Consider the following 11844-nt stretch of genomic DNA (forward strand, 5'->3'; position numbering starts at 1 on the left):
TCAAGTTGATGATGGAGCGCCAGCGTTGTTGGGGTCGTTTGTTGATGTAGGGTCTGTCGCAGTGTCGTCCAAGTCTTCATGCTCATCAGTTTCGCGCGATGAAGAATAGGAGCTGGCCACCAAGGAAGGAACCTTGACCTTCTTGTATTTCTTTGGTGGAGCTGCAGACCAGTCAAAGTCCTCCTTGAGACCCATTTTCTTCAGATCTTCTGCGCTATAAATGTGAGACAGAACAGCCCAGGTGCGACCGAAGACTTCATGGAGGTAGTAATGATTTTTCTTCACTGCATTATGTGCAGCAGTCATGTTGTGAAGAATTGAACCAAACTGATGCTTAACCCATTTATGGTTTCGATCCACCTTCCGATGAAGACTTAGCAGAAGTTCACGGTCAGTCATCACACGAGGAGCAGTAGCTTGAGGATTTGTCTTGGAGGCATGGGCAGCAGAATCATGAGTGGCAGAGTCATCATTGGTGGAATAAGATGCAGCCTTGCGAAATTGACCATCCAATAGACGAATGCCTTCATCAATAACAGCATTAGCCTTGCCCTTTTCATCATCTGAGGAAAATGTCCGTTTGAGGACTTCAATCGGGGGCAAGTAGCTGCAATGGTTCAGTGTATCAACTTTGTAGTTGAGTGAAGACTTTGTTCTGATGAATCTCATAATCCACAGAGCATAAGGCTTCAACTCAAACGGTGACATTGCGACATTGGCCAGAGTCCTCATGAAGAAATCATGGAAGTTGACGGGAACGCCATGAATGATATTGAAAAGCAGATTCTTCATGATGCCAACGACTTCTTCTTCATTTGAGTCGTGGCCCTTGATAGGACTCAATGTCTTCGTCAGAATGCGATAGACGTTCCGAGGCACATATAACAATTCCTTCACAAGGAATTTTGTTCTTGGGGCCTGACCTGGCTTCAATGGCTTCATCAGCACTTGCATATAGTGATCTGTAAGCTCAGGTTCACTGTAGACGCAACGAGCAGCTTCAAGGGGAGGACTGAGAGGCAAAGCACGAAGCAATTCAGTAGCTGGTGCCTTGTAGTGAGTATTTTCAGACATCCAGTCCAGCACCCATGAATTCACATCTTCAGAGTCTCCGGTGATGTGCAGAATTGCATAAAATTGAAGAATGAGCTCTTCATTCCAATCACATATATCAGTGCAGAAATTTAACAGCCCAGCATCATGAAGAACACTAAGGACTGGCACGAAGCACGGCAGAGATTCCATATCCACGTGAGGAATGTGCTCATGATCAAAGACTTTGTCTTTGTTGAACAGCACTGAGGAATAAAAATTTGCCTGGTTGGCAGTCTAGAAATGCCTCTTCCTAATGCGAGCAGAGTCATAGGGGTTGTAATCAGTGAAGAATACGTGCTCTTCGAAGAAATCATTAGCCTTGAATATTTGCTTCTTTGAGAACGGATCCTTTGGCTTGGGCAGAGGAGTGTCAGTCAGTTGCATTACAACCTCAGGAATCGCAATCTCAGGTTCTTCAGGCTGAGGAATTACTGGTTCTTCTTTAGTGACAGCCTGGGTCTTCAATTCTTCATTTTCATTTTCTTCAGCACTAGTGGCTGGAATTTCTTCATGAACAGATGGGGTTGCACGAGGTTCTTCAGATCCCATTTGTACTTCAGTAGCAACAGGGGACTGAGGAATTTGCTGTAAAGGTGTGAAGAGTGGAGAGTTGGGGTGCTAACTTTCCCAAAAGTCATCATTCATCACTGGTGTGGTACAGACAATGTCCACGTCTTCATCTTCTATTTCTTCAACGCCGTCCTCTTCAGCAGTAAACTGAGGCATAGGAGAGGAAACAGCTAGAGTTGAAGGGATTTCATCCACTTCAATTTCTTCATCCATCTGCTCTGACGAAGCAGCAGAAGGATTTTCTTCATCAGATCCGCTAGGGATCACATATTCTTCATCAAAAGGAACAAGGTCCTTTGATGGCATGGTTGAGATCGGAACAACATCAATGGGGTTTGCAACTGAGCTGGTCAATTTCTTCATCTTCTTCAGAGCTGAAGAATCTGATGAAGCTGATGCTTTCCTTTTCTTCACTGTTGCACACTCTGCAGCCTTGGTCTTCTTCACATCTGATGCAGATGGAAGAATTGGAGTTGGGGTAGGCGCATGAGGAGTAGAGGAATGTGGTTGATTTTCTTCAGGCACAACTGATGCAGTTGCCCTGACCTCTTCATTTTCTTCAGGCGCACCACTAGTGGATGCCCTGTCAATTTCATCAGCGGCTGGAATGCAGTCATCAGCCCTAGAACTCACATTTTCTTCAGCAGCCTGAATGTCATCAGCGGTGCTCGCATGTTCTTCAGTTGGCTGAGCAGATGCTTCAGCCTGAGTAATTTCTTGTTGTGATGGGGCTGCAACATTGGAGGTGAACTTCTCAGTCAGTTTAACAAACCTGACCTTGGCTCCTTGCCAATCAGCATAGTAAGCATTGAAATCATCGCTGAGGACTTTGATTTCAGACTGGATCTTCACAAGATCATCAGTTGTCATAGAGACAACGTTGTTCTTCAGGAATTTTTCCTTCCTGTACTGCGCTTTCTTGATCTGCCTGGCCTTCTCAAATTTCCATTTCTCTTCTTGGATGAAGGCAGTCAGCATATGATTTTGCCCAGGAGTCAGCTTGAAGTCAGGCATAGGAGTGTTTGGGTCCTTGTGCCAGAGATCAATGTAATCGAGGATCAACTTTGGATCCAAAAGCAGAGGCACATTTGTGCCCTTGGCTCTAGCGGCCCTGACTTGCCTATTCTGATGATTTCAGCAAGTTCTTCATCATCAGCTTCGTCTTCTTCAGACGGCACTTGGAAGGCGACCTGCCTCTTGTGAGGACTTGGGCGAGAACCTCGTCCAGCAGTGGTCTTTGTCTTCAGCAAAGAGGGTCCTGTTGAAGAATTTGGAGCAGCTGAGGAACTAGCTGAAGCTCCTGAGGCAATAGAGATGCCTGTAGTCCTTTGGCACATGGCAAGATGCACAGGTGCCGAGGATTTGGTCGGAGCAGCTGAGGACTTATGCGGAGGAGCTGAGGATTTTGGAGGAGCAGTAGCAGCGTGAGGAATTGGCCGTGAGGGCTTTGAGGATTCTGGCCGTAAGGGCATTGCTGAGGAACTTGGCCTTGAGGGCATTGAAGGTGAAGCACTTGGCTTACGCGCAGGCTTCTTTGCCATGGATTTCTTCGGCTTGACAGAGGCCTCAGCGGCAGCAGCAGCAGCAGCAGAGTCTTCATTGAATTTCCTCACTGCTTCTCTGGCTTGTCTAGCCAGCTTGGCCTGGCGCTTGGCCCATTCATCAGGATAATCCTCACCACGCTTGAGGCTGGTGAGATCAGCTTCTTGGCCAGGTGCCAACGGAGGTCTTGGGCATGGAGGATTGAGTGCGAATTTCTTCATGTACTTGGGAGTCACATACCTGTACTCCCTCCACTCTCTTGCCCATCACCTCTCTATCTTCTGAATGCGCACCTTGCGCTGATTTTTATCTTCCTCAGGGGGTGTGCAATACCCGGCATAGATGTCCTCAGGGATTTCAAATGCAGTGTTGACCTCAGGCCTCTTTCCTCCTTTTTGTGGCTTCTTTCCATCAGCCATTTTCTTCAGATGAGGAATTTGAACAATTGAATTCTCGGAAGAAGTATGCAACTTTTCTTCAAGGAACGCTGCAAATGAGTTAAGTTGATGAGAACCTAGAGATTCAGCAGCGGACATGAGTACCTGTGAACAGAGTATAGTTGTGAGGAATTTGGAGAGGTCATATGCGTTCTCAGATGGTTTTTCAAAAATAACAAGTTTGAGGAATTTGACCAGATGAGTCTTGAAGAATTTCACTAAGCGTTCTTTGTCTTAGGTTCCAGAGTTGTATAGATCGAAGATCCACACAATTGAGGAATCTTGAAGAAAAATTATTGCTTAGAGAAACGAATCAAGAACAGATGACATGTGAGGTGTTTAGTGTGTGAAGAATTTGAAGAATAAACACCTATGAAGATTTTGTAGAAATCATTTGAATCAAAGAGGGCAGTAAAAGTAACTTTTAATCACCCTGAACGAAGAACACGACGAACTGAGATGTGGAGATGTGAAGTTCGTCAGTGCAGATCTTCCACACCCTAACTTGGCGGAGGAAGACAGCTACGGCGGCGGCGGAGTGAAGATTTCCGCGCCGGCGCGAGTACGGCAGCGACGAGGTCGAGGCAGTGAAGCTCTTCCTCACCGGCGACGATGAAGTAGCGGTGGCGCTAGGTTTTGAGAAGCTCGAGCTGGAAAGAGGTCGAGCGGAGTAAAGGAAGTGAGGAAGGGGAGAGGGGGTATTTATAGCCACGGTGAAAAACTGTTCACCCGAAGATTTTGGACGAACGTGCCCCTGACCCTTCTCATTCACTTGACATGTGTCACCCACGTACTGAGAAGTGGAGATCGTGTTAGATCGTGGGTGAATAGATAAGTATTTCGTGGGATGCGGAACGGTTTGAGCGGTAAGACCGAAAATTTGGATAAGATAAGTTAAAAGTTCCGTTCGCAAACTCTTCAGCTGACAAGGACACAGTGAAGATTTTGAACGAGTTTCAAATAGAACGCACATGAAGAATTTGTGAAAAGATTGGGTTGAGTTTAGCATAGAGGGGGAAGGGTCCGAGCACATTCACTTAGCAGAAAAAGCAACTTGAAGAATTAGCCATAAGTGAATGCTGTAGAGGACATAAACTCATATATATATATATATATATATATATATATATATATATATATATATATATATCCAATGAAGAAAAACGACGGAGAAGGTGAAGACAATGCAAAGTTGAAGAACATGAACAACTGAGGAATTTCAAAAACTGAGGAAAAACTCAAATTGAAGATTTTTAACTTTTGTGGTGGTGTGACCCGCCGTATAAGAATGATGATTTCAGACACCGTGTACAATTGTCGTAGGGCTCTGGGAATCAAATTCTTCATTAATTTCTTCACACTTAAAGTGTTATTCTTCATTGATTGAAGAAAAACGTTTCTTCATGTGTTACACATCTAAGTCATCAATTTTGCATAAGTGTTAGGATGAGTGTCCTTTTCAAAGAACATTCGAAGATTCTAAGATATTTAGCTCACACCGCAACTTGCTAAATCTCTTCTCATCCAAGGGCTTTGTGAAAATATCGGCTAGCTGTTCTTCAGTCTTCACATGCTCAATAGAAATGTCACCCTTCAACACATGATCACGAAGAAAATGATGACGAATATGAATGTGCTTTGTCTTCGAGTGCCGAACTGGGTTGTGAGCAATCTTGATGGCACTCTCATTGTCACAGAAGAGAGGCACATTCTTCACGTTGACGCCGTAATCCTTGAGAGTTTGCTTCATCCACAGCAATTGAGCACAACAAGAACCAGCAGCAATGTAGTCAGCTTCAGCAGTAGACAGTGATACGCAGTTCTGTTTCTTCGAGGACCAACAGACCAAAGATCGTCCGAGGAAATGACATGTACCAGATGTTGACTTGCGGTCCACACGATCACCAGCATAGTCAGAGTCAGAATATCCAATGAGATCAAAAGCCGAGCATTTGGGGTACCATAATCGAAGTGTTGGTGTGTGAGCTAGATATCGAAGAATATGCTTCACAGCCTTATGGTGTGATTCCTTCGGTGTAGCTTGAAAACAGGCACACATGCAAACACTAAGCATAATATCTGGCCTAGATGCACATAAATACAATAAAGAACCAATCATGGAGCGGTATACCTTTTGATCGAAGTCAATACCATTTTCATCCGTGCACAGATGGCCATTTGTGGGCATCGGAATTTTGACGCCTTTGCAATCTTGCATGCCGAATTTCCTCAGTACATCCTTGAGGTATTTCTCCTGAGATATGAATATGCCATTGCGTTGTTGACGAATTTGAAGACCTAAGAAGAATTTCAATTCTCCCATCATAGACATTTGATATTCTTCACTCATCATATAGGCAAATTCATCACATGCCCGAGGGGCCTGCTTGAGGCCATAGAGGGCCTTATTGAGTCTGAAGACTTTGTCAGGATGCTTTGGATCTTCAAAACCTGGGGGTTGAGCAATATATACTTCTTCCTCAAGCTTACCATTGAGGAATGCACTTTTCACATCCATTTGATATAAAGTGATATCATGATGGTTAGCATAAGCAAGTAATATGCGAATAGCATCAAGTCTAGCAACAGGTGCAAAAGTTTCACGAAATCAATTCCTTCAACCTGTGTGTAGCCTTAAGCTACAAGCTGTGCCTTATTCCTCACCACAAGGCCATTTTCATCTTGCTTGTTGCGGTAGATCCACTTTGTGCCAATGATATTGTGCCTGCGAGGATCTGGACGTTTGACCAGTTCCCAGACGTTGTTGAGCTCGAATTGATGTAATTCTTCTTGCATGGCCTGAATCCACTCAGGCTCCAGAAATGCCTCATCTACCTTAGTGGGCTCTGTGATAGAGACAAAAGCATAGTGCCCACAAAAGTTAGATAAATGTGAAGCTTTTGAGCGTGTGAGAGGACCTGGTGCTTCAATGTCATCGATGATCTTTTCAACTTGCACTTCTTTTGCAACGCGAGGATGAGTTGGTTGTTGTTGAGGAATTTGATCAGCATTTTCTTCAGCATTTTCTTCAGGTGCATTAGCTCGACGTTCTTCACGTTCTAGAATGAATTCTTCAGCAGATTCTTCGGTAGGAATGACATCCTCAGTAGCCTTGAACTTGATAGTTTCCTCAGGTGCTGGTTCATCTATCACAGAGGGTAGGTGCTCTCTTTGCGAGCCATTAGTTTCATCGAACCACACATCTACAGTTTCAACAACCTTGTGAAGAACGTTGTTGAAGACTCTGTAGGTGTGCGAGTCCTTTACGTAACCAAGCATAAAACCTTCATGTGCTTTTGGTGCAAATTTAGCATTGTGATGAGGATCTCTAATCCAACATTTAGCACCAAAGACTTTGAAATAACTCACATTGGGTTTCTTGTCAGTGAGGAGTTCATAGGAAGTCTTCTTGAAGAATTTGTGAAGATATACCCTGTTGATGATGTGGCACGCAATATAAATTGCCTTAATCCAAAAGTGATGAGGCGTCTTGTACTCATCAAGCATAGTGCGAGCCATCTCAACAAGAGTTCTGTTCTTGCGCTCCATGACGCCATTCTGCTGAGGACTGTAAGGAGCAGATAACTCATGAGTAATACCAAGTTCATCAAGATAGTCATCAAGACCAGAATTCTTGAAGTTAGTTCCATTGTCACTTCTGATGTGCTTGATTTTCACACCGAAGTTGGTTGAAACCCTCGTGGAAAATCGTTGAAAACTTTCTGCACTTCATGTTTGTAAGTGACAATATGTACCCAAGTGTAACGAGAGTAATCATCAACAATAACAAAGCCATAGAGAGATGCATCATTTGTGACAGCTGAGTAATGATTAGGACCAAAGAGGTCCATGTGAAGCAATTCGAATGGTCGAGTAGTGGTCATGATAGTCTTCGCTGGATGCTTAGCCTTGGTCATCTTTCCAGCTTCACAGGCTCCGCATAAGTGATCCTTGAGGAATTTGACATTCTCAATGCCAATGACGTGCTTCTTCTTCGCAAGCGTGTGCAAATTCCTCATGCCTGCATGACCAAGTCGTCGATGCCATAGCCAGCCTTCTGAAGCTTTTGCAAGTAGGCACACGGCTGGTTGCGGTCCTGTAGAGAAATCAACAATATACAAGTCTCCTCTCCTAAAGCCTTCGAAGACTTTGGAATTGTCAGCTGCCATAACCACAACACAACGATACTTGCCAAAGACAACAACCATATCAAGATCACAAAGCATTGAGACAGACATAAGGTTGTATTCTAAGGACTCGACAAGCATGACTTTGTCCATGTGTCGATCCTTTGTGATCGCACCCTTACCTAGACCCAATACCTGACTTTTGCCTTTGTCAGCGAAGATGATATGCTTCAGATGTGATGGTGATAAGGGAGCATCCATCAATATATTCTTGTCACCAGTCATGTGATTTGTACATCCACTATCGAGGACCCACTCAGTGGCTTTGGGTTGATCATCCTGCAGATGAATTAGTGCAGCTTACGAACTTCATGTACTTCATCAGTGAAGAATATGACATCACAATTCATCAGACCAATTTCATCAAGCAATGCAACAGATAAACAGTATGAGGACGTGAGAAATGAAAGTTCATTTCTTCATGATTAGCCTGCGTCCTTTCAGGCAATTTTCAGGTCTCCAGCAAATTCTTCAGATGTTTGAGCACGTCTGGAGACCTGACCCTGCATAAGAGATTAGTCCTTTTTCTTCACCACCCACATCTGAAGGGGTGGCAAAGAGTTCATCACTCTGCGAGCTCCATACGAGAAAGGTGGCAGAGAAGCCAATCCATTTCGTTTCACATAAGAGGAGTTAGGGTAAGCATATGAATAAGCAGAGAAATTCTTCGAGGACTTATGAACATAATGATTAGGAGAATAATGCTCATATTCATAGCCCTTAGCTCTTCCCTGCGAAACAGAGTTGTTAGCACGATGATGTTCATATGAGGACTTTGATCCTTTTGAGGAATATGATCCACGTGAGGAATTCGATCCGTATGAGGACTTGGATCCATATGAAGAATTTGGTCCATATGAAGAATTTGATCTGGGGTTCCTATTCTTCACAGGTGGTGCCATGAGGACATTCACCTGAAGACTTTCAATGCACCTTTTGGGAACCCAGATTTTCTTCATAGGAGAACCGTTCCTGCAGTTAGTGCCAACATATCTAGCAAATACTTCACCATTCTGATTTTTAAACAGTTTATAGTTGGAGTCAAACGACTCATCAGATGAATGAGAAGATTCACATGTAAAGCCAGATAGATTAGATGGATCAACTGGAGGTCCCTTTGCAGCAACCCATGAGGTTTTGGGGTATTGCTCAGGCTTCCAATATGTACCATCAGCATTGAGTTTCCTCTCAAAGGCAATACCCTCTTTCCTAGGGTTCCTGTTGAGGATCTGCTTTTTAAGCACATCACAGAGAGTCTGATGCCCTTTGAGGATTTTGTACATGCCTTTCATGTACAATTCCTTCAGCCCTGCATCGTCAGTGATACTAGCAATGTCCTCAGATGAGGAATTAGTGATAGCAGAGACAGTTGAAGAATTTGTAGCATTAGAAGCATTTGAACATTCAGGTGAAAGAATTAGCAGATTCACGTTCTATGCATTTCAAACATGGAGGAACAAATTCTTCCTGAGCAGCGCTGATTTGTTGAGCAAGTAATGAATCGCGCTCCTTCTAAAGATCTTCATAACTCACTCTTAGCTTTTCAAGATCTTGCTTTCTCTGAAGAAATTCATAAGAAAGCTTCTCATGATCAGATAAGATAGTGTTATGATGACCTTGAAGGTTGTCAAATCTAAACTGAAGTCTCTGAAGATTTTCAGTCAAGGTTTTAGTGCGATCCATTTCTTCACCCAACATATCATCACTTTTATCTAGCATGTTTTGAACCTTTTCAAAAGCCCTTTGTTGTTTCACAGCAATCTTAGCAAGTTTAGAGTAGCTGGGCTTGAGGTTTTCATCAGATTCATTCTCACTAGATTCAGAGGAGGTATATTTGAGTACCTTGGCACCCTTTGCCATGAAGCAATAGGTGGGAGCGTATTCATCATTGCCTTCATCAGCCTTGTTGGTGAAGCCATTTTCATCAGAGTTGAAGATAGACTTGCCGACGAATGCAGTAGCGAGAGCTAGACTCGCTACTCCAGACTCGAACTCCTCAGATGCCTCCTCTTCCTCATGTTCCTCAGATTCAGCTTCAGAGTCCATTTCCTTGCCAATGAATGCCCGATCCTTCTTGGAGCTGCTCTTCTTGTGAGATGAAGACTTTGAGGATTTTGATGATGAAGATTTTGAGGATTTCTTCTTTTTCTTCGCATTGTCAGAACTGTAATCCTTGTATTTCTTCTTCTTTGATTCCTTTTCCCACTGAGGATAATATTGAATGTAGTGTCCAGGTTTCTTGCATTTGTGACAAAGCCTCTTCTTGTAGTCACTGGATGAGGAATCATTGCTCCTTGAGGATCTTCCAAAGCGACCACGTCTTGAGAACTTTTGAAATTTCTTCACGAGCAGTGCTAGCTCCTGGCTCAGTTCTTCAGGATCACCAAGGCTGCTGCCAGAGTCTTCATCTTCAGACTCAGAAACTGCCTTGGCCTTCAGTGCACGTGATCTGCCATAGCTCGAACCATAGAGGTCTCTCTTTTCAGCAAGCTAGAACTCATGAGTATTTAGCCTTTCGAGGATATCAGCGGGGTCAAGTGACTTGTAATCAGCACGCTCTTGTATCATCAATGCCAGAGTATCAAATGAGGAATCAAGCGATCTCAACAATTTCTTCACCACCTCATGGTCGGTGATGTCAGTGGCACCAAGCGCTTGAAGCTCATTTGAGATGTCAGTGAGGCGATCGAAGGTTTGTTGAACATTTTCATTGTCGAGTCTTTTGAAGCGATTGAAGAGATTGCGAAGAACATCAACTCGACAGTCACGCTGAGTTGAGACTCCTTCATTCACTTTGGACAGCCTATCCCAGATAAGCTTAGTAGTTTCCAAAGCACTCACTCTTCCATACTGTCCTTTGCTCAGATGGCCACATATGATATTCTTCGCTTGAGAATCGAGTTGCTTGAATCTCTTCACATCGATAGCGTTCAGTGAGGGTGAGACAGAGGGAACACCATTTTCCACAACATACCAGAGATCGTTATCAATTGCCTCAAGATGCATTCGCATCTTATTCTTCCAGTAGGGGTAGTCCGTCCCATCGAAGGTAGGACACCCAGCAGAGATCTTGATCATACCTGCGGTCGACATAACTAAAACTCCAGGCGGTTAAACCAAAATCACACAGCACAAGGGAGTACCTTGCTCTGGTACCAAATGGAAGTGCGTTATATCGACTAGAGGGGGGTGAATAGGTGATTTTTATGAATTCTTCATTGAGGAATTTGCGGGTGAGGAAATTCCTTAGCGAAGAACTACTTGCAGCGGAATAAGTACTCAGAAGTAAACATAACAGAACACAAGCATGGTCATCATGATGAAATGAAGACAAGCACTGAGTACAGAAAGCGTAAACACGGGATAACACAGGATGAAGACAACACTACTGGAATCTGGCATTTTGCCGTCTGCCTCCTCTTTGCCGTCCGCCAGCTGACGGCAAAGAGCCTCTTTGCCGTCCGCTTCCACAAAGCGGACGTCAAAGAAAGGGCTGATGGCAAAAAGTGTATTTGCCGTCAGCTGCTTCTTTGCCGTCAGCCAGCTGGCGGCAATGAGCTGGAAAGCAGACGGCAAAGAGCCAGGTGGGCCCCACAGCGCACGGCTTGGCTAGGTCAGCCTATTTGCCGTCAGCGAAATCTTTGTCGTCCGCCTGCCGGTCCTTTACCGTCCGCTGGCGGACGGCAAAGAAAGGGCCCAGCTAACGGCCGTCTCCCCTTCTGCTATGTGCGCCCTTTGCCGTCCGCGAGCGGACGGCAAAGAACGTGCCCCCACTAATTAGTAACGGCCGCCCCACCCCAATTGCTCTCTCCCCTCACTCTCACCCCCTCTCCACCCCGTGCCCCCACTCACCCGCGCCCGCACCGCCGCCGTTGAGCACCGCCGCCGCCCCACCCCGCCGCAGCACCACCCCCGCTGCCCCGGAGCCCTGCGGCCTCGTCGCCACCACGGCCCGGCACCCCCTCCGCCCGGCCACCGCCCGGACGCTGCCGCCGCCCCACCCCGCCGCAGCA

Source organism: Triticum aestivum, chromosome 6D (assembly GCF_018294505.1).
Source record: "Triticum aestivum cultivar Chinese Spring chromosome 6D, IWGSC CS RefSeq v2.1, whole genome shotgun sequence".
Taxonomy (NCBI): Eukaryota; Viridiplantae; Streptophyta; class Magnoliopsida; order Poales; family Poaceae; genus Triticum; species Triticum aestivum.